At 37.8% G+C, this 22,889-nt stretch overlaps 1 pseudogene; it reads right to left on the bottom strand.

Annotated features, from left to right (window-relative positions):
- Positions 1–13,752: 13,752 nt before the first annotated feature.
- On the bottom strand, positions 13,753–22,629 carry LOC117063361 (annotated as a pseudogene).
- Between the last annotated feature and the right edge of the window lie 260 nt (positions 22,630–22,889).

Below are 22,889 nucleotides of genomic sequence, written 5' to 3'. Positions count from 1 at the left end.
TGTGGAGGGCAGAATAAGATGTAGAATACACTTTGGTTGAGGAGTTCTAACATGCCTGAGGCTTCAGATGGAATAAAACACATTCCTCAGAAACCTCCAGGAGAGGAGGAAGTATGGCATTTTCCACACATGTCTAAAATATAGAAATTACCTGGATTCCCATAGGTTTTCTTTAGAGACTGTAACCACATGTAACAGGATTTTATAATGAGCACATTCCCTTTGAATGTGTTCACTGGAACCCCTAGATTATATTATGTATAACCTAATAGGATATTGAATAGATTTTCAGTTAGTATACTAAAGGCAATTACAAGTTAAATACACGACAGTTTTAGGAAAAATAGAAAAGGTGATTTCGTTACTACATGAATATATAACATAAAATAACATGCACTCTTTGTGTCCTGTCTTTTGTTTTTTGTTTGCCATTGAATCATTTGGCTCTGACATTTTGCTATGAATCTTGTTTGCTGGTAATTGTTTTCACTCGGGCCATTTATATATGAATTTAATTTTAGTAAAATTTTATCCTGATAAGTCTCTTGTTTGCCTATCTTAAATTTATAGGCTAAATTTTGTTCAATTAATAATCGTTTTATTTTTTCACATTTTTTAAGGCTTTCTTATAGTTTTTTTTTTTTTTTTTTGAGACTGAGTCTGCTCTCTTGTCCAGGCTGGATTGCATTGGTGCCATCTCGATTCCCTGCAAGCTCCGCCTCCCAGGTTCACGCCATTCTCCTGCCTCAGCCTCCTGAGTAGCTGGGACTACAGGTGCCCGCCACCACGCCTGGCTAATTTTTTGTATTTTTAGTAGAGACGAGGTTTCACCGTGTTAGCCAGGATGGTCTCCATCTCCTGACCTCATGATCTGCCCACCTCGGCCTGCAGAAGAACTGGGATTACCCGCATGAGCCACCGTGCCCGGCCATAGATTTTCTTTTCGTTTTTTATTGTCATGTCATTTGGTGGTGTGATTTGATCTTTTTTTATGAAGTTTTTTTTCTTTTCAATGATGGGATTTTCCATCATTCTCTTTATATCATTTCCTGTTTCCCTGCCACTGAGTGCAATTTTATCATACCTGTATGACTACATATTTTAGAATTTGACGCTATCTCTCATAAGATTTTGGAAGACTACAAGAGCAAAGATTGCCTAACAAAATGTTTGTCATGGTCAGAGCTTTCTTTAATAAGGTAAATGACCACGTCAATTAAGCATCTGCTACTCTTCCCCATGCCAATGGGATGAAAATAACCACCAAGATGAGCCAGAATGGGCACTTTTCTGAATATCTACTGAGTGCTGCTGGAATAGAAAACCCATATACCATTTCCTTTACTCTTTATAATAACCTCCAATGTGAAGTAGCAACAGCCTCAGTTTACTCATGAGTGGTCTTATATATGTATCAAGAGCACACAAAGTTCCTGGTGCTGGGCATTTTCTTGCATGTTTCTATATACATCTGAAAAGCTGTCATAGCCGGGCACGATGGCTCATGCCTATAATCTCAGCACTTTGGGAGGCCGAGGCAGGCGGATCATCTGAGGTCGGGAGTTCGAGACCAGCCTGACCAACATGGAGAAACCCCATCTCTACTAAAAATATAAAATTAGCCAGGCATGGTGGCATATGCCTGTAATCCCAGCTACTCAGGAGGGCTGAGGCAGGAGAATAGCTTGAACCTGGGAGGCAGATGTTGTGGTGAGCTGAGATTGCGCCATTGCACTCCAGCCTGGGCAACAAGAGTGAAACTCCATCTCAAAAAAAAACCAAAAAACAAAAAACTATCATAGGTGTAAGCTTTAGGCAGGCTCGCAGTACTTCTGACAGCCTGATGTTCTGGCTGCTGCACTATTTCTCAAATGATTTCTAAATATTGGTGGCACCTTTGATTTGTTCCTTTCTTTTTGTGAAGGGGGACTCGAATAAATTGAATTAAAAGGAATTTGTCATAAATGGCTGCTATTTGTTAATATTTTCCCAACTGATTTTGCCCCATAGGAGAGATTTCTAGAACTGAATATTTAGGATCTACTGGCTTTGATTTATTTACAGGTGGATCAATTGTTTATTCATGTAACATATTTATAGAGAAATGACTGTGTGAAGTTATTTGTTATTTCTAACTGTTGTCATCAAAAGAGGATGGATCCCAACTGGAAAGACTAAGAGATAGGCACATTTCTATAAAAAGAAAGAAGATATAAGGAGATGAGGTTATGGTTGAGGGTATTAAGATTAAGATTGGGGGGTGCATGGGAGGAAATGGTCTAGATTTGTTGGCTAGAGGTTGCCAGGGACTTTTGGAGGAAGATATATACGTTTAATTTTCATGGAAACATCCAGGCTAGGTATTATTAGTCCTTTTTTATAGTTGAGGAAATTGAGGCTGCTCAAGGGACATAGTGACATCTCTGTAAAACCCTGTGCCATTGTGGTAGGGTGTCTGGGGGTGGGGGCACAAAGGTGAATATGGGATAGAGATGTCTTCTTCTGAGCCACAATATGACATGTTCCAGGAGTATTTATATGTTTTGTATCACATACAGCATAAACCCTCGTTTGTGTCACCACAAAATCAATAATGAAATATTGTGAATGAGAAAAGCCATTCTGTTGGGGTGTATGAATATAATTCTTGTGAATAAATTGAGTTTGGACATTTTGGATTATGCCAAAGGTCCTCAGTCTTGCATGAGGGTGGTACTGGAGGAAAAATGAAGCTTTTAGAAGTAAAATGTTCCCAGAGCTTGAACTCACATCTGCTGAGGTAGAGGCTGCTATTTGTAATGCCTGTGTTTAGTTCAGAATTTGTTAATAGAGGTTACCCACAGGTTTTCCTAGAAGTATCTCATCTATGGACTGGGCACTGTGGCTCACGCCTATAATCCAGCACTTTGGGAGGCTGATGCAGGCGGATCACCTGAGGTCAGGAGTTTAAGATCAGCCCCACAAACATGGCTGAAATCTTGTCTCTACTAAAAATACGAAAATTAGCTGGGCGTGGTGGTGCATGTCTGTAGTCCCAGCTACTTGGGAGGCTGAGGCAGGAGAATCCCTTGAACCCGGGAGACAGAGGTTGCAGTGAGCCGAGATCGCGCCATTGCACTCCAGCCTGGGCGACAAGAGCAAGAAGCTCTCGAAAAGAAGAAGAAAAAAAGTATCCCAATCACTCTGGGAGCTCCAAAGACACAGTGGCCACACAGGAGGTCCCAGGACAAACAGGAGCAATTGTGGAAGGAATAGACTGCTATCCTTAATTAAAAACAAAACAAAACATTGACCAACCAGTTAATGTTCTTTTGTGTTATTCATGAGAAATTCAACTGTATTTTGTAGGTGCTTTCTTTTCATGTTGCAATGTCCTACCTATCAAATAACCAATCTGCAAAGATTCATTGAACAGGAAAGAGATGACTGTAGAGTCTTGATAGTTGCATGCAGCACCGAGGCACCTTAAAAAAAAAATGATTGAAATATGTTGTGAAATCTCATTTCCCAAGCCACACCCATAGCTGCTTGTTCCTCAAGTCTAGTTTAAAAAAACCCACTTATGTGGAATAATTGGCTTCTTTTTATTCACGGTAAGAATTATCTCACCGGCGCCATTGGCATCCCCTGACTGCTTGTTAGAAATGGAGGATCTCAGGCCCCACCCAAACCTTCTGAATTAGAATCTGCAGTTTAACAAGGTCCACAGGTGATTCATATGTACATTACAGTTTGAGAAGCACTGCTCTAAGGCAATTTTAGGCTCTGAGGTAGATGAAAAAAATACCAGGAATATCTTTGCCCTGCCTGAGCTTGCGTATAATGGCAATTAGTTGAAAGCACATGAATTAGCCATTAACAAAAGGCAGTAAGAGCTCCGTGCCAAGCCAGTGGTACCCACAGAAAAGGCTGTAAGTGTTGGGAGAAAGAGCAATCACATCCAATTAGGTCTACCAGGGAAGATTTCAAGCCAGCTGCTGCCTTCTGGTATTTCAAATTCTTTTAACTTCCAGTGCGTGCCATAGACCTCTGTAGCCCTAGGGGGCAGTGTGGTATAGTAAAAGGCAGTTTGTGTCACTTTCCCAGTGTTACTCTGTGGTAGCCCTGGGATCTTGGGAAATCACTCAGTCCCCACTGAACCTCAGTTTCCTGAGCAATAAAATAAAATACTCTTTCCTTATAGGATTGTTGTAAAGATTCAATGGCAAATGAATATAATGTCTAGCACACATCAGGTCCTCAATTTCTCCTTTTCCCATCTTCCCTTTTGTCTAATCCAGAGTTAACCTAATTGGTAGTTACAATGAAGAAAGCTATACTATTTATTGATGTCCAAGCATGCTCACATGGTAAAGGAAATACATCTGAAAGAAGCTGTCAGTGGTGGCTGGTTTGATAGATAGCTAAGTTTCCTAGTGGGTAGCACTTGCAGAAGTAGTCTAACCAAGTGCTCATGGTGGTCTATACGAATTCAGAAGATGGCTTCAACCTTTTGCTTATTTTCTTACCTTTGAAGGTAGTGTTAAGCCCAGAGCATGGCTGTGTTGCAGTGGTGAGAACCTCCATAGGCCTAGATCTAAAGCAGTGGTTCTCAAGCTTTGGTTGTATGTTGGAATTTCCTGGGAATTTATAAAAACTCCTGGTGCCTTGAATTGGTTCCAGACCACAGAATAGACTTTCAGGGGTTGGAAAGTTAGTTAAGAAAGCACACCAGGTGATTTTAATGTGTTGTCAAGGTTGAAAACCATTATAACCTGTGCTTTACAGGCTTAGTACCACTATAAACCATTCATTACAGGCTTAGTACTTAAGTGTAAGCAAGTGACAGGCTTCTGCCCCAGTGGTGTGGCTTGCCTGTCAAACACATACGGTTCTTGTGGCTTCTGAGAATTTTAAGTTTAATCTGTTTAGAGTGTGACAGTTGAAAAAGAAAATCAAGTTCAGCATTATGTATCCCAATGTTACATTTTTTTTTTTTTTTCCAGCTTTAAGTGGGATCCTTGGGTCCTTGCTGGTTTCATTCTATATTTTTTTATAACATTTGGAATACTTGGTGCTATCAAGTTTATTTGCTTAGAAATTTGCATTTCTAGTTTCTCTTTATCTCTTTATGATAGAGACATCATTTGTCCTCAATCTTTGGGGATAGACTGATTTGTTTTCTCAATATTTGTATGTTTTCTAAATTTTTATGAATCTTCCTTGGGTATTTTCAAAAAAAAGTAATCAGTAAAGACACTTAAGATCCATTAAGAGCAACTTGGGGAGGTTAAAACACACAGTCCGGTGTCAGTGTGACTCTGAGCTCCTTCTATAACTTAAAGTCTGGGAAGCAATAAACATGCTTGATTCATGTACAGTGACTGGAGATAGAGACTCACTTCCTCCCAGGACTGAAATGAGGATTAAACCAGTTAATTCTCACAAGTGTTACAAACAGTGCCTGGTGCTTAGCAAGCACTCAGTAAGCATTTGTGTATTTTATTATTCCAGGAGCAGGGTCAGAATGTAACCAATGCATTTGGAAATGGGGTCATACAGTAGCTGGCTATAATAGCAAAAGGCTTTAAATCTTTATCTTTATAAAAATTTGAGAATGTTAAAGAATAAAATAGTGTGTGTCACAATTTATTATCAATAATTGAAAGAGTTTGTGGCAGTTCTGACATCTCCTGGTGGTTCCACATGTTTTCCCTGGTGGAAGATAATGCATGGACGTGGTGTGGGCAGTGCTGTCAGTATTATGATTAGCCAAGAGATTTTTATTTTTATTTTTAAATTTCTGTATAACTTACAAAGACAACAGAGAAATCCACTGAAATAACTAAAGCATCTTTAGAGAATGAGAACTATATATATTTTTGACATATTACTATTTTATAAGGTTATCTCCACATCTAATTCATCAACATATCATATTCTACCTTCAAAACAGACTTTAAATCTGTTGACTTTGTTGCTGCCAACACTGCTCAATCCTAGTTCTACCCTCTGCTTCTGTTCCAATCTAGGACTAGTAGTAATTAACTCCCTGTTTCTACAATGTACTAAGTAACAGTCCAAGTGGTCTTCTAAAGCACAAATTGAATCCTGTGGCTTCCAGGATTAAACCCTTTCCAGTTCTTTGGAGTGCTTAATTGCCACTTGCTGTGTGGAAGAGGACACCTGTGACAACTCCATCTTCCTTCTAGTACCCTAGCAGTAAATGGTGTTCAGTGCACATTTTTACACAGTATGCTAAAATGATCATAATTCTTTAATTGTGTTGGGGGTTTTAATAGAGGGGATATATTTTTCTATATAATTCTATTTTTATTTTGATTTTATTGTTCACATTAAGATCTGAGCCAGTTTTAATAAATATAGATGATACACATGAAAGGTACAAAGCAAATAGTATGTATTTTCAGATTGTGTTTTAATTTTAGTTTTAGAGAAATATAGCATACACACAGAATATTTAATATTTATACAGTTTAAAAGAAACAAAAAAATGCAATAATAGAGCAATATAACAATTTTTGAATGCCCTTGTAAATACCTCCATAATCTCATCCCTTTCTTCTCCCCTTTACAAGGTAACCACAATTCAGAATTTTGTTTTATTGGCTTTTTTTTCTTTTGGTTTTTGGGTGAATATACGTTTTTCCTTTTTCTTTATTTAAAAATTTTAAAATTGTATACAATTATATACAATGCAATTGTAAATATACACATCATGTACAACATGATACTTTGAAAGGTGTATATGTTGTAGAATAGCTAGATCAAACTAACATAGTGCCTTTCATTATTTTTTGGGGATGAGAGCACTTAAAATCTTAGTGACTTTTAAAAATACAAAGCATTATCGTTATAGTTACCAGGCTGTACAACAGTTCTCTTGAACTTATTCCTCCTATCTAACTGAAATTTTGTATCCTTTGAGCAACATCTTCCCAACATTTCCTTCCCTCCACTTCAGCCCCTGGTAACCACCATTTTACTCCCTGCTTCTGTGAGTCCAACTTTTTTAGATTCCACTATTGAGAACATGCAATATTTGTTCTTCTGCATCTGGCTTATTTTGCTTAACAGGATGTCCTCCAAATTTATTTATGTTGTTGCAAATGACAGAATTTCCTTCTTTTTAAAGACTGAGTAGTATTCGATTGTGTACATATACAACATATTCTCTTTATCCATTCATCCACTGATGGACACTTAGATTGCTCTTGTATCTTGGCTATTGCAAATAATGCTGCAGTGAACACTGGGGTGCAGATATCTCTTTGACACATTTTATATCCTTTGGATGTCTACCCAGAAGTGAAATTGCTAGATTAAATGGGTAGTTCTATTTTCAGTTTTTGGAGCAACTTTTATACTGTTTTTCATAATGGCTGCACTAATTGACATACCTACAGTGTACCGTCGTCCTTTTTCTCCACATCCTTATCAACACTTGTTATCTTTTTCTGTATGTGTTTTTTTTTTACAATAATCATCCTAACAGATTTGAAGTGATACCTTATTGTGGTTTTAATTTATATTTTGCTGATAGAGTGATATTGAGCATTTTTTCATATACCTGTTGGCCATTTGTATATCTTCTTTTGAGAAATGTGTATTCTGTTTTTTTACCCATTTTTAAAATTGTTTCCTTGTATTGTTTGAATTCTTCATATCTGTTTGATATGAACCCTTTATCAGATGTATGGTTTGCAAAAATTTTCTCCCATTCCATAGGTGTTCTCTTCACTCTGTTGATTGTTTCTTTGCCTGTGCAGAGCTTTTTAGTTGGATGTAATCCCATTTGTCTATTTTTGTTTTTGTTGCCTGTGCTTTTGGAGTCATATCCAAAAAACCAATATTATGAATCATTACCCTTATGACTCATAATAGTTTTACAGTTTCAGGTCTCACATTTAAGTCTTTAATCCATTTTGAGTTGATATTTGTATATGGTGTAAGATAAGGGTTCCATTTCATTCTTTTGCATATGGACTCCTAGTTTTCTCAACTCCATTTGTTAAGACTATCCTTTCATCAGCCAGATGCGATGGCTCACCCTTGTAATCCCAACACTTTGGAAGGCTGAGGTGGGCGGATCGCCTGAAGTCAAGAGTTTGAGACCAGCCAAACCAACATGGAGAAACCCCATCTCGACTAAAAATACAAAAAAATTAGCTGGGCGTGAATGGTACATGCCTGTAATCCTAGCTACTCGGGAGGCTGAGGCAGGAGAATCACTTGAACCTGGGAGGCAGAGGTTGCGGTGAGCTGAGATTGTGCCATTGCACTCCAGCCTGGGCAAAAAGAATGAAATTCCATCTCAAAAAAAAAAAAAAAAAAAAAAAAAAATTCTTTTTCCATTGTGCATTCTTAGCTCTTTTGTTGAAGATCAGTTGACAATATCTATGTGGATTTATTTCTGGGTGCTGTCTTCTGTTTCATTGGTCTATGTGTCTGTAAGTCAGTACCATATTTTGAAAAAGAACTGTAGCTTTGTTACATATTTTGAAATCAGGAAGTATGATTTCTCTAGCTTTGTTCTTTTTCAAGATTGTTTTGGCTACTCATTTGTGGTTCCATAAGGATTTTAGAATTTTTTTCTATTTCTATAAAAACTACTATTGAGATTTTGATATAGATCACATTGAATCTATAGATTGCTTTGGTTAATATGAACACTTAAGTCTTCCAGTTCACGAACACAGAATGTCTTTTCATTTTTTGTCTTCATCTCCCAAAGTTTTGTAGTCAGTATATGTCTTTCAACCCTTTAAATTTATTTCTATTTTATTCCTTTGATGCTATTGTAAATGGGATTGTTTCCATCAATTCTTTTGCAGTTTATTGTTACTATATAGAAACACAACTGATTTTTGTATATTGATTTTATACCTTGCAACTTTACTGAGTTCACTTATTGGTTATAACGTGTGTATGAGTGTATGTGTGTATGTGTGAGAGCATGTGTGTGTGTATATGAAGTCTCTGGGATTTCCTATATATAAGATCACATCATCTGCACACAGAAACAATTCTATTCCTTCATTTCATTTAGATGTTTTTTATTACTTGTGTAATTACTCTGGTTAAGACTTCTAATACTATGTTGACTATAAGTGGTAAGAGTGGGCATCCTTGCTTTGTTCTTGATCCTTGGCTTTTCTTTATTGGGAGGCTTTTTTAAAAAAAAATTACATATTCTATCTCCTTACATAGATCTGTTCAGATTCTTTCTGTTATAGATCTGTTCAGATTTTCTATCATGATTCAGTATTGGTAGGTCGTATGTTTCTAGGAATTTATCATTTCTTCTAGATTATCCAGTTGTTTGGTATATAATTGTTCATAGTAGTTTCTTACCATCCTTTTTATTTCTGTAACATAAATTGTAATATCTCCTCTTATTTCTGATTTTATTTGAATTTTTTCTTAGTCTAAAGATTTGTCAATTTTATCTTTTCAAAAAACTTAGCTGCATTGATTTTTTTTCTATTGTTTCTCTACTCTCATAAATTCCTGTCTAATATTTATTATTTTTCTATCTGCTACTTTTGGGCTTAGTTTGTTCCTTCTCCCTGCCTAGTTCCCTCAAACATAAAGTTAGGTTATTTGGAGTTCATTTTTTTTCTTTTAATGGACATCTAGTTTTTCCAACTTCCTTCATTGAGAAGACTGTCCTTTTCCCATTGTATATTCTTGGCTCTTTTGTTGAAAATCAGTTGACTATATACGTGGATTTATTCCTGGGCTGTTTCTTCCATTTCATCGTCTGTATGTACATTTATTACTATAAACTTCTCTCTCACTGTTTTGCTGCATCCCATGGGTTTTGGTATGTTGTGATTTCTTTGTCTCAAGATATTTTCTAATTTTCCTTTTGATTTATTTTCTGACCCACTGGTAGTTTGGGTGTGTGTTATTTTATTTCCACATATTTTTGCATTTTTCAATTTTTCTTCTATTGATTTGTAGTTTTAGTCCATTGTGGGTAAGAAGAGATCCTTGGTACTTTAATCTTTTTAAGTTTAATATATATTTGAGACATAATTTTTTCTAGAGAAAGATCCATGTGCACTTGAGAAGAAGTGTGTCTGCTGCCATTGAGTGGAACGCACTCTATTTGTCTATTAGATTCCTTTGGTCTAAAGCAATAGTTCAAGTGTGTTGTTTCCTTACTGGTTTTTTGACTGGATGTTTTTATTGAGAGTGGGGCATTGAAATCTCTCACTATTTTTATATTGCCATCTACTTTTCCCTTCATTTCTGCCAGTGTTTTCTTTATACATTTAAGTGTGTTAATGTCGGGTTTCTATATATTTATAATTGTAATATTATCCTAGAAAACTGACCATTTTGTAATATAATATCCTTCTTTGTCTGTGATAGTTTCTGACTTAGTCTATTTTTTTCTGATACTAATATAATCACTCCTGCTCAATTTTAGGTGATTTTTATGAAACATCTTTTTCCATCCCTTCATTTTCATCCTGTATTGGTCTATAAATCTAAAGTGAGTCTCTTGTAGATAGTATATAGTTGGATCTTGTTTTTTTTTTCTTTAATCATTCACCTATTCTTCATGATTATGGAATTTAACTTATTATATTTAAAGTCATTTATAGGAAAGAACTGAACTTAAAATAGAACAGTCTATTTTAAGCTGATAACTTCAATTGCATACAATAACTCTGTATTTTTATTTCTCACCCCACTACACTTTGTTATTGATGTCTCTACTTACATTTATTTATGCTTTGTATTCATTAACATATTTTAAAACTATAGTTATTTTAATACTTTTATCTTTGCCTTTTATACTAGAATTAAAAGTGACTTGGCTAGGCGTGGTGGCCCATGTCTATAATCCAGCACTTTGGGAGGTCAAGGCAGGTGGATCACCTGAGGTCAGGGATTTGAGACCAGCCTGGCCAACGTGGTGAAACCCCATCTCTACTAAAAATACAAACGATTAGCTGTGTTGGTGGTGGGCACCTGTAATCCCAGCTACTTGGGAGGCTGAGGCAGGAGAATCACTTGAACCTGGAAGATGGGCAGAGAGCCGAGATCGCACCACTGTACTCCAGCCTGGACAACAAGAGCAAATCTGTCTTTAAAAAAAAAAAAAAAAAAAAAAAAAAAAAAGGCTTATTCACTACTGTTACAGTAATATAGGATTCTGTATAGGTTTATATATTTGCTTTTACCAATGTGTTTTACACGTGCTTGTGCTATTGTGTTTCTAGTTATAAGGCAGGTCTAGTGGTGATGCACTTCCTCAGCTTTTGTTTGTCTGGCAAAGTCTTTATATGCCTTTCATTTTTAAAGGATAGTTTTGCCGGGTATATTCTTTTTGATTGGCAGGTTTTTTCAAGCATTTTAAGTATATCATTCCACTGTCTCATGGACTGCAAGGTTTCTGCTGAAAAGTTTGTTGATATTCTTTTGAGGGTTCTCATGGATGTAAAAGTTGCTTTTCTATTGCTTCCTTCAAAATTCTTTGTGTTTGACTTTTGGTAATTCAATTATAACATGTTCTGGTGTGGATTTCTTTTAGATTTATCTCATTTTAGATACTTTGTACTTCATAAATCTGGATCAATTTCTTAAGATTTGGGATGTCTTCAGTCATTATTTCATTTGAATAAGCTTCTGGTTCGTTCTCTTTTCTCTTTCTGAAACTCCTGTACTTTTTATGGTCCAGCTGATGATGTCCTTTAAGTTCCTCAAGCTCTTTTGCTCCTCTGACTAGATAATATTAAATGACCCATCTTTTAGTTTGGTAGTTCTTTCTTTTGCTTGTTCTAATCTGAAGCTCGCTGTAGTGTCAACTAGCTTCTTGATTTCTCACAATGGGAATTGATCCATGTATTGCTTTAAAATTGATGTGTCTATGGGGAAAAGGAAAGTTTAGAGCTCCCTATTCTGCAATTTTGCTAATATCTTGGCTTACTTTTTAAAAATGCATTTACAGGCCGGGCGCGGTGGCTCAAGCCTGTAATCCCAGCACTTTGGGAGGCCGAGACGGGCGGATCACGAGGTCAGGAGATCGAGACTATCCTGGCTAACACGTGAAACCCCGTCTCTACTAAAAAATACAAAAAATTAGCCGGGCGAGGTGGCGGGCGCCTGTAGTCCCAGCTACTCGGGAGGCTGAGGCAGGAGAATGGCGTGAACCCGGGAGGCGGAGCTTGCAGTGAGCTGAGATCCGGCCACAGCACTCCAGCCTGGGCAGCAGGGCGAGACTCCGTCTCAAAAAAAAAAAAAAAAAAAAAATGCATTTACAACATAGGTATGATTTCCTGAGTAATATTAGTCTGATTTTACTTTTGACCTGTGTGTAAATGGAGTCACACTATATATATTCTTATGTTTAGCTTTCTTCCCTCAACATAACTTTTGAGATTCACCTATATTGATGAATGTAGGTGTGGTTTATTTACTTTTACTGCTGTGTCATATACTGTTGCATAAATGTAACACAATTCATTTTTTCATTCTACTCTTGTACAGTCGTGTTTTCACTTTTTTGGTATTGCAAATAATACTCTTACGAACATTTTTAGGTATATCTTGGTGAACATATATAACAGCTTCTCTAAGATTCATATGCAAATAAAATGGCAGAATCATGAGGCATGCATATATTCAACTTTAAAAGATAATGCCTAAATATTTTACAAATTGTATTAACCTAAACTTGAGCAAATAATGTCTTCAAATTTCTTTTGTTTTACATCTTAGCCAGTGCGTTTACATTTTTATCAATTTCATTAGAATAAAATGATGTACTATTGTGATTTTACTTTGCTTTTTCTTGATTAATAAAGTGTGAATTTCTTTTACATGTTTAATGGCCACTTGTGCTTCCTTTTCTGATACATCTGCTAATATATTTTGACCATTTTTTAATATAGGGTAATTTGTCTTATTCTTAGTAATTTATGGGCATTCTGTATATATTCTGGGTACTAAGCTTTTAACAGTTACAGATGTTGCAAGTATCTTATAATCTGTGGCTTGTTTTTCACTGCCTTTTTGGGAGATATGTGTGTGTGTGTGTGTGTGTGTGTGTCTGTGAGTTGTCAGCTTTTTGGAATGAAATTCTTATAAATGCCGTTTGATTCACTCTTCTTTTTCTTTAGTTTGCATTTTTTGAGCCTTTTAAGCAAAATTCTACCTTACACTGAAGCCATAAGATATCCCCTGATATTTTTTCCTAAAAGTTGTACCTTTTATGTTTAAGTTCTTGATCCACTTGTAATTGATTTTTGTGAATAGTAAAGTGGGTATGTGAATCAATTTTTCTACCCATATGAGTTGCAATCATTTGTTTTTCAGTTCATTCTTTCCTCATTAGCTGTAGTGGGTAGCACTGTTTTGTATCAGGTATTAACATACACATGGCCTATTTCTGGGCTCTCTATTCAGTTTCATTAGTTTATTTCTTGTGTCAGTATCATGGTGACTAAATTACTACAAGTTTATACTAAATAAATATCCAGGGGGGACAAACATTTCAAAAATTTTTTTTTCTGTTAGGGGTGTTTTAGATAGTTTCTACAGATAATTTCTATAGATCGTTGGTCTTCTATAGAAATTTTATTTATATTTAAATTTCAGAATCACATTTGCAAATTTCAAAAAATACACTGGTAGACTTTTACTGCAATTGCATTGAATCTACAGAATATATTGGAAAGATTAATTTTTATAATATTGTTTATTTTTGCCCACAAACATGGTTATAAATTTATGTGTTTAATGTTTTAAAACTTTTTTCTTTTGCCTCAAAAAGTGACATTTAAAGAAAAAATGACAAGATGTCCATTCCTTGGCTCCCTTCCCTACACCCTCCTGCTGTTCCTCAGCCCCCAAGATTGAACGCTGGCTGGGGCTAGGTAGCAGGACAGCCCCCAAGATGAGGTCAGCCACATTAAGGGGCATTTCCTCAATGGAGGTGTTGTAGAAGGTCCCGATGTCTCAGAGTCCTCTTGTCTTCTTCTGTCACCATGTTAATAGCCACAATCTTACGGTCAAACCATCTACCTCAACTGATTCTGTGGATATAGTTTTCCCTGTTGGTGGGAAGGTCATATTTAATGACTAAAGAAAGCTGTTGCATATCAATATCTCCCAGCCCAGGTCAGTGGTAATCAATACTCTGCTAGAGCCAGAATGAAACTCCCTCTGATCACATCACGTTCCTTTTGGTCCATATCTCCACGCATGGCAGAGACAGGGAAATCGCGAGTGTGCATCTTCTCAGCAAGCCAGTCCATCTTCCTTCGAGTGTTGATGAAGATGACTGCCTGGGTGGCAGTCAGGGTTATATACAAGTCACACAGTATGTCCAGCTTCTACCTCTCGTTCCATGTTGACGTAGAATGGGCAGATACCCTCCAAGGTCAACCCTTTCTTAACAAGATTCCGAATAGGGTCCCTCATGAACTTCTTGGTCACCTCAAGCACATCAGAAGACATTGTAGCTGACGGCAAAACAACCTGGGTACTGCTGTTGAGCTTTTCAAATATGTCATAGATCTGGTCCTTGAATCCATGGCTTAACATTTCATCAGCTTCATCCAGCACAAACATCTTGATGTATTCAGGAGACAGGTATCTCCAGTTAAGCATATCAAACACATGGCCAGGGGTACCCTCGATGATATGGGGAGCTTCCATCTGCTGTTTCTACACCTCAGCACACACATTGGTACCCCCAATACAGGCATGACAGGAGGCACCCATGTAGTCTCCTAGTGTCATGACCGCCTTCTGTATCTGCTGAGCCGATTCTCGAGCGGGTGCTAGGACCAAGGCCTGGGTGTCCTTGGTATCCTTTAGATCTAATTCAATCTGCTGCAAAATCGATATGGCAAATGTGGCCATTTTCCCAGTCCCAGATTGGGCTTGAGTGATCACATCATAACCCTTCATACAAGGTAGAATGATTCGCTGCTGGATGACGAGGGCTTCTCAAAACCGTAGGCGTAGATGCCATGGAGTATTATTCTTTTGGAAATTTCTTGGTGTTTCTGTTGGCATAAATACTCCCAATTTTTTTCTCATCTGACTTTTTTGAAAAAGTTTTCTTACCTTAATTATGTTATTTTTAGTTATGAATCTATAAGAGCTGTATAGTTTTCTTATTATAATTCTTTGTTATTTTCATCTAGCATTAAATATATAATTCCACCTTGTCTGGCTTCCATTGTTGAAATTTTAAATGATAGTCTTGTCTCTGATGTTCCTCAGTTACAATATAATGTAGATTTATTTCTTATTTTTGCTTACAATACATTGTTTCTGAGTCTAAGGATTCATCTTATTAATTATGGGAAATTTCCAGTCGTTTTCTCTTTGAATATTGCCAATATCCACTCCTTTTATTCTTTCCATCTGAAATTTTATACTTTCTACTTCTTTGGTTGTCTATATTAAGTTCTGGGTAATTTTTTCAGATCTGTTTCAGTTCATTAGTTTTTATGCTGCATCTCCATTTAATTTGTAACATTTTTTGTTTTTTAGATTTTCGCTTCTAGCGGTAAAACTTTGTGTTCTTTCAAAAGTCTGGGTATTTCTGTAGTATCTGGTTCCACTTCATACTTTTAATACCTCTAATTCTTAAAATGTATTGAATTTATTTTAACAAGCTTATTAAATTTATTTTAACAAGTTTTGTGAGTCTGATTCTGTGCTGGTTGTTTTGGTTGACTTCTGTCCATGTTTCCTTGGTCCTTATGTATTTTATTAGTTTTGATTGTGAATTTATGTTCCATGGAATCTTTAGGAGTTTTTTGAAGTGTGGACTTAATGTGCCTTCCCTTCCTTAGGATTGTGTTTGCTTCTGCCAGATGCTAGAGGATGCTACTAACTTGAGTTCATTTTCAAATAGGCTTTCAACTACACAGAAATAAAACTTCTGGTTCTAAATGCCTGTGAATATGGGCTCCACCCAGAACCTCACTTGACTCACTAGGTAGGTGGATATAAGCAAGAATCTTCCCCATCTCCCATTGTCCAAAAGGGCTTTTCTTTAGATTGCTTATTGATGATGTCGCTTTACAAAAGCCCCAGCTTCACTTAGTTGTCTCTGATCTAAAATTTTGTACTCTCTAAGCCCCAAGCTTGGTCTCTTGTCCTCCCCAGTCATGGGACCCATTAGAACTCTGGATTAAAACCACCAGAGGCCGGGCACGGTGGCTCAAGCCTGTAATCCCAGCACTTTGGGAGGCCGAGACGGGCGGATCACGAGGTCAGGGGATCGAGACCATCCTGGCTAACACGGTGAAACTCCGTCTCTACTAAAAAAAAATACAAAAAAACTAGCCGAGCGATGTGGCGGGCGCCTGTAGTCCCAGCTACTCGGGAGGCTGAGGCAGGAGAATGGCGTGAACCCGGGAGGCGGAGCTTGCAGTGAGCCAAGATCGCGCCACTGTACTCCAGCCTGGGCGACAGGGCGAGACTCCGTCTCAAAAAAAAAAAAAATAAATAAATAAATAAAAATAGAAAAAAAAAAAACCACCAGAGATTGATATATACCCTCAGAGCCATGCTGCTCCAAAGCTTGCCTACCTCCCGGGAAAGACACTTTCTACTATTCCTGGAAATGCCATCTTCCTGATCTCCATATTTTAAATTCCACATCATTTCCCAGATTTTTTTTGAGATGGAGTCTTGCTCTGTCACCCAGGCTAGAGGGCAGTGGCACGATCTCAGCTCACGGCAACCTCTGCCTCCTGGGTTCAAGCAATTCTCCTGACTCAGTCCTCCAAGTAGCTAGGACCACGGGTGCCCGCCACCACCGCGGATAACTTTTGTATTTTTAGTAAAGACAGGGTTTCACCATCTTTGCCAGGCTGGTCTCGAACTCCTGACCTGTGAGCCACCTGCCTCAGCCTCCCAAAGTGCTGGGGTTACAGGCGTGAGCCACCCTGCTTGGCTCTGAAGTATTCTTTTACAAATAAAATAATAGTAGTTAATATTTGTTTTATTCTTTTACGCATCAGGACTGTGTTACATGTTTTACATGAGTTATCTAATTTAATGTGCAGAAGAACCCACTCTGGCATGTAAAATCTCATTTAACAATGAGAAGACTGAGATCTTGGGAGGTTAATAACTCATATGAGGTCTGGCTCATACTGCTGGACAGTTCTGGAACCAGACTGTAACCCAAAGTAATCTGACTCCATTGAACCTTTTGTTCATTTCCTCCACTTTTTATAAGAAAATATTTCAAACATACAGAAAAATTGAAGTAATAAAACAATGAACTTATATTTGTTGCATTCAACTGTTATAAATTTTCTTTGCTTTCTCTCACTATGCATAAATACATGTTTTCTTGCTATACTATTTGAAGGTAAGTCTTAGATATTCTAGCACTTTACCCTTGATACTGAGACTTCATTCACAAAGTGAGCTTATAACTATTTTCAAAGTGGTCACTTTGGATTTTTTTATTGCTTTCCTGAAAATGGGGAAAATTCTTTGCTTGAAAGTAGGACTCTTTTATCTTTGAAATCCGAGCTTTAGCAAAGTGTCTGGTACATACCAAGTGAATCAATGAAAAGTTTGTTAAAAAGACCTAGGTTAATAAGAGAGGAAGTAACAGTTATCCAAGAAAAGAAACTTGTTCCAGTTTAGGTGGTAACAAAAAGGGATACGTTGAAAAGGCTAGTTGTATTTCCCAGAAAATTATGATGGAACATTTTACATTGACAAGAAACAAAGAGAAAACATTCAGGTAAATCCATGTGTACAAACATTTATCCCATTGTCATGCAATATGTTTTTCCCCAGCTAGGTGATGACCCTCCCTACCTGGGGTAGTAATTCTGTCTTCTCTCTGTGTATCTAGCCAATTATGTAGTTCCTGGTACAATGGAATGAATGAATCAATGAATCCATTCCAATATAATGTTTATAGTAAAAATAATTTCCACTTATTACTACTGTTCCTCCTACTGAAGCCAGTTCTACAGATATAATTACTGTTACTGAAACTGTTACTATTACTATCACGGAGATCTCTATGGGGAAAGTAGAGCAAAGTGAGGGAATATTATTCCCATTTTACAGTTCGGAAAGATTTGAAGGGAATTAGTTCAAACTTGAATGTAGACATTCTATCTGCAAGTCTGGTGTTTCCCCTATGCCATTCCTTTTGATCTAGTGTTTCTTGAGCTTTCACTTTGTGCCAGCCACTTTTCTGCAGGTAAAGTAGCCATAAAACTAACAGCAGAAACAGCATGTTTGCAGAACTGCTGACTTTACTAATACCTGACATTCTGAAAAGAACATGACAGGTATTAGCTGCTTTTTCAACTCAATCTATTATAATTATGCACATGTTAACTGAATACTAAAATATACTTTTAGTATATATATATCTATACTTACAAATTTATAGGTATCGCTTCTAAAACATAAGCATTTATGAAATGTATTTTGCATGGATATACATATATATATACACACACACATATACTTATGTATCTGTATATACTGTAGGGACTTCTGCCTGATTCTACATCTATGACTAAGGAAGCAGGAGGTAAGGAAGTTAATGGACTAAGGTAGGCCTGCAATTCCTTAGGGTTGCACATGAGAGATGAAGGAGCTAAGTGATTGTCTTGAATGTCAGCTGGAGTCAGGTTCTGAGTCTTGCGGCCGCTGGCTGCCCAGTGTGTGAGTTAACTGTCCCAAAACATAGACCTTGGGTTGTTTGCATACATTTTGCCTCAATGCATCAGCTTCCAGGGGCATGCTCATATTGAGACATGTAAAATATTTCTGGAGATGGCACATGACTGACTTTCCCAGAAAAGCTTTTATTGCTTTTGTTCAACTCCTGAGTCAATTCTGTTTATATTATCTTTCCTTCTAAGAGCTTTTTGCAAATACACTAACTGCTACTAATCCACTCAGACTTTTGAAATGATTTTCAAGTATTTAAAGAAAACCAAACATTGCTAATTTCAGGATGAATCTCTTGTGACAAATAGGTATTTACTGGTGATGATCTGGTATGTTGGTTCAACATATTCTCCTGAAGACAGAGTATGTGCCCTGTTCTTACGTCTTTATACTAATTCTGGTTTTAAAAAATTTAGGTTCCAGGATACATGTGAAGGACATGCAGGTTTGTTACATAGGTAAACGTGTGCTGTGGTGGTTTGCTGCACTCATCAACTCATCACCCAGGTATTAAGCCTTATATGCATTAGCAATTTATCATGATGTTCACCCTCCCCTGCCCACCTGACAGGCCCCAGTGTGTGTTGTTCCCCTCCCAGTGTTCATGTGTTGTCATAGTTCAGCTCTCACTTGTAAGTGAGAATATGCAGTGGTTGGTTTTCTGTTCCTGCACTGGTTTGCTGAGGATTATGGCTTCCAGCTCCATCTATGTCCCTGCTAAGGACATCTCATTCCTTTTTTATGGCTACATAGTATTCCACGGTGTGTATGTACCACATTTTTTTTTTATCCAGTCTATCATTGATGGGCATTTGGGTTGATTCCATGTCTTTGGTATTGTGAATTGTGCTGTATATACTAATTCTTAACCAACAATTTTTTATCCCTCTGGTATTCAGTAATTTATCTGATGTTTATGATGCTTATCACCATCATCCATAAATCTATTACACAGGAGCAAGGGAATACATTTTAAGTATCAGGCATCAAGTGTAGAAACATGATGCAACTACTAAAAATCAACTGCAAATTGACATTTTCCTTTTATGTAACATTCAGCCTTTTTTGTAATAACTTAATCTCCAGTTTCTCGGCATTGTAAGATGTGTTTCTGGCAAAAATATTGTGAATAATATAAATGCAATCTTTAAAAATAACTTGGTAATGTCTATAATCCTTTGTATTCAAAACTTCAGACTTGTTAGGGGAATATGAAATACGGTTGTAGCAAGAAGTGCATTCTTAATGGCATCCTTAAGCTCAAGTTCAGACCTTAAAGGTATTAACACAGAAATGGCACGGGGTACTTTAGACACCGAGCAAACAACCAAGTGTTAAAAAAAAAAAAAAAATAAGAAAACAGTGAGGAAACAAGACAGATAGAGAAATTTTTGTTTAGATTTTACTCATGTAGGGACCTTTGGATTTCATGGAAGGTAAAGGTAATTGCATACCCTTTGTAGGCTGAGTCAAGTGGCCACATGGTGAGAAGTGGCTTCTTGATAGATAGAGCCAGACCAGAAAACATGCACATCTATCTGCTATGTTTTATAACCATCTATTCTGTGAAAGGCAATTAAAATGGAAAGTGAACTCAGACCAAAGTCTTGATCCTCATTGAATGCAGGGGAGAGAAGAGAGACCAGTGAGTGAGGGAGAAAAAATAATAAACAAATCATTATTATTTAGTTTTTGAATGTTTCAGGTCTAAGTTGAGAGCTGACAGAGGCTGGAAATATGGGTCTTAAAGGAGAACTTCTAATGATGTTGTGTTACTACTTTTAAAAACACTTTCAGACTCTTTCACACCCTAGTGTTGAAGGCAGAAAGCTTCAGTTTGAATATTTGCCCTGCCACTTAATAGCTCTGTGATACTGGGTGATTTTATGAATCCCAGATTTCTTATCTAAAGTATGGAGTTATTGGTGTCTATCATAGGGTTGTTTTGAAAGTTAATATATGTACAAAAAAGTCTACGACAGTGACTAATACTGGCCAGGCACATAATACTGGCATCTTAGTTTGTTTTGTGCTGATATTACAGAATAACAGACACTGGGTAATTTATAAAGAAAATAAATTTATTTCTCACAGTTCTGGGGGCTGGGAAGTCCAAGATTGAGGGGTCAGCCAGCATCTGGTGAGGGTCTTCTTGCTGTGTCATAACACGGAAAAAGCCATCACAGGGGTGAGGGAGGGTGAGAGAAGGTGAGAGAGGTCAAGAGGGGGTTGAACCTGCTTTTATTTATTTTTTGTTACTTTATTTTATTTTTTTTTTTTAGTCTGAGTCTCACTCTGTCACCCAGGCTGGAGTGCAGTGGCGTGATCTAGGTTCACTGCAACCTCCGCCTCCTGGTTTCAAGTGATTCTCCTGCCTCAGCCTCCCGAGAAGCTAGGATTACAGGCGTGCACTACCACGCCTGGCTAATTTTTATATCTTTAGTAGAGATGGGGCTTCACTATGTTTGCCAGGCTGGTCTGAAACTCCTGATCTCAAGTGATTTGCCTGCCTCAGCCTCCCAAAGTGCCAGGATTACAGGTGTGAGTCACCTTGCCCAGTCTGAACCTGCTTTTAGAACAAACCCACTCTTGTGGTTAAAAAAAAAAACCCACTCCTGTGGTAGTAACATTAATTTATTCTAAGGGCAGATCCCTTGTGATGCAGTCTCCTCTTAAAGTTCCTACCTCTCAACGCTGTTGCATTGGGGATTAAGTCTCTAACACATGAACTTTGGGGGACACAACCATAGCAAATGGTAATTTTGTGTGAAATTCAAATTTCTTTCCTGTGTTTTGCCTCTTTATAGTATGAGCACCCTCCTGTCAAAATCGCAGCCCTGACAGGTGCACGGTTGGAAGGAGAGGTGCTGTGTAACAGAAGCTCATGGCAGCCCTCCCTCTTGTCATTTCCTTCACTCCCTAGCTGCTGTTCTCTGGGCACAGCTGTCAGTGGAGTCCCAGGGTGGCCACAACAGCGCTGGCTGTGCCCAGGGTGGTGTTCCAGCTGCTCACAGTGCTGCATGCCTTGATTACTCTGTGAGTCACAGCCACGCTGGTTCCACGTGGGAGGGCTCCATGCCCCCCCCCCCACTCTGAATCTCCCTCTTCTAATGTGGCACACAAGCAGTTCCACTCACATTGCTGCTAAGAAGCTAAGATTCTATGTAGAAACAAATCTTTTCTATTATCTGTGATCATTTGGGCAACTTCAATATTTTCACTTCCCTTTTCAATCCAGAGGGGCCATGCTTGGCACACGAGAGCCCTGCTCCAGGACTGATACTGTGGTGGACATTTTTTTACATATATTTACCTTCAAAACAACTCTATGACAGATATCAATAACACCATATCTTAAGAAATCTGGATTTTATAAAATATTCAATGTCACAGAGGTAGTAAGTGGCAGAGTGGTCACCGAACCTTAGTGTTCGGTGGTCAGTTTCTGGGTTCTCGCAGAAAACATACACCTCCCTGTCTCCCACATTTACTTCTTTCCCCTAGTTACCATGAGGGGAAAACGTGTTCTCAAAGATCCCTTCCCAAAGGAAATCAGGTCACGAGAAAAGGTAACTTAGGCCTCCTGCCTGCTAACAGCTTGAAACTCAGGATGGAAGCAACTCACGAGCAGAGCTGTGCATGGGTGCAGGCCTCATTCTTGATCATAGCACCTTGCTTTCTTTATTGGTTTCTCCTTGATCCAAAATAACCTTGTTTATCAATTTAATTGTTTGTTTTCTATTTCTACACCTAGACTTTAAATCCCCTGATGGCAACATCATGTGTTTATTCCTCCACTATTATATTCCTAATACCAAGTCTCTGGTATATAGAAATTGAATAAACAGAGGAATAAATCTTTTCTATTAACCATGCCTCATTTGGTCAACTTACTTTAATATTTTCACTTCCTTTTTCAATCCAGGGGGCCATGCTTTTGTCACACCACAGCCCTGCCCCAGAACTGATTAATCTCTCACTTGTGCTCCTATTTCAGCCTGTAAATGTCACATGCATGCCCTGAGCTCTGTGGGAGTGTGTGGGAACTGAGACTGAGCTGGCTGATTGTGAGGCGACACCCCAGTGTTCCCTGAGAGGCTCTTCCTTTATGTGGACAGAGTTGCTAGGGATGCTTCAGTGGCTCTTCTCATCTTGGCAAGGGAATGGATTTAGCTCTTTTCTGGGTCGGTGCT

This window comes from Trachypithecus francoisi, unplaced genomic scaffold, assembly GCF_009764315.1.
Source record: "Trachypithecus francoisi isolate TF-2019V2 unplaced genomic scaffold, Tfra_2.0 Lachesis_group18, whole genome shotgun sequence".
Taxonomy (NCBI): domain Eukaryota; kingdom Metazoa; phylum Chordata; class Mammalia; order Primates; family Cercopithecidae; genus Trachypithecus; species Trachypithecus francoisi.
The sequence above is the reverse complement of the archived record's forward strand: the minus strand, read 5'-3'. Positions and strand labels throughout refer to the sequence as shown.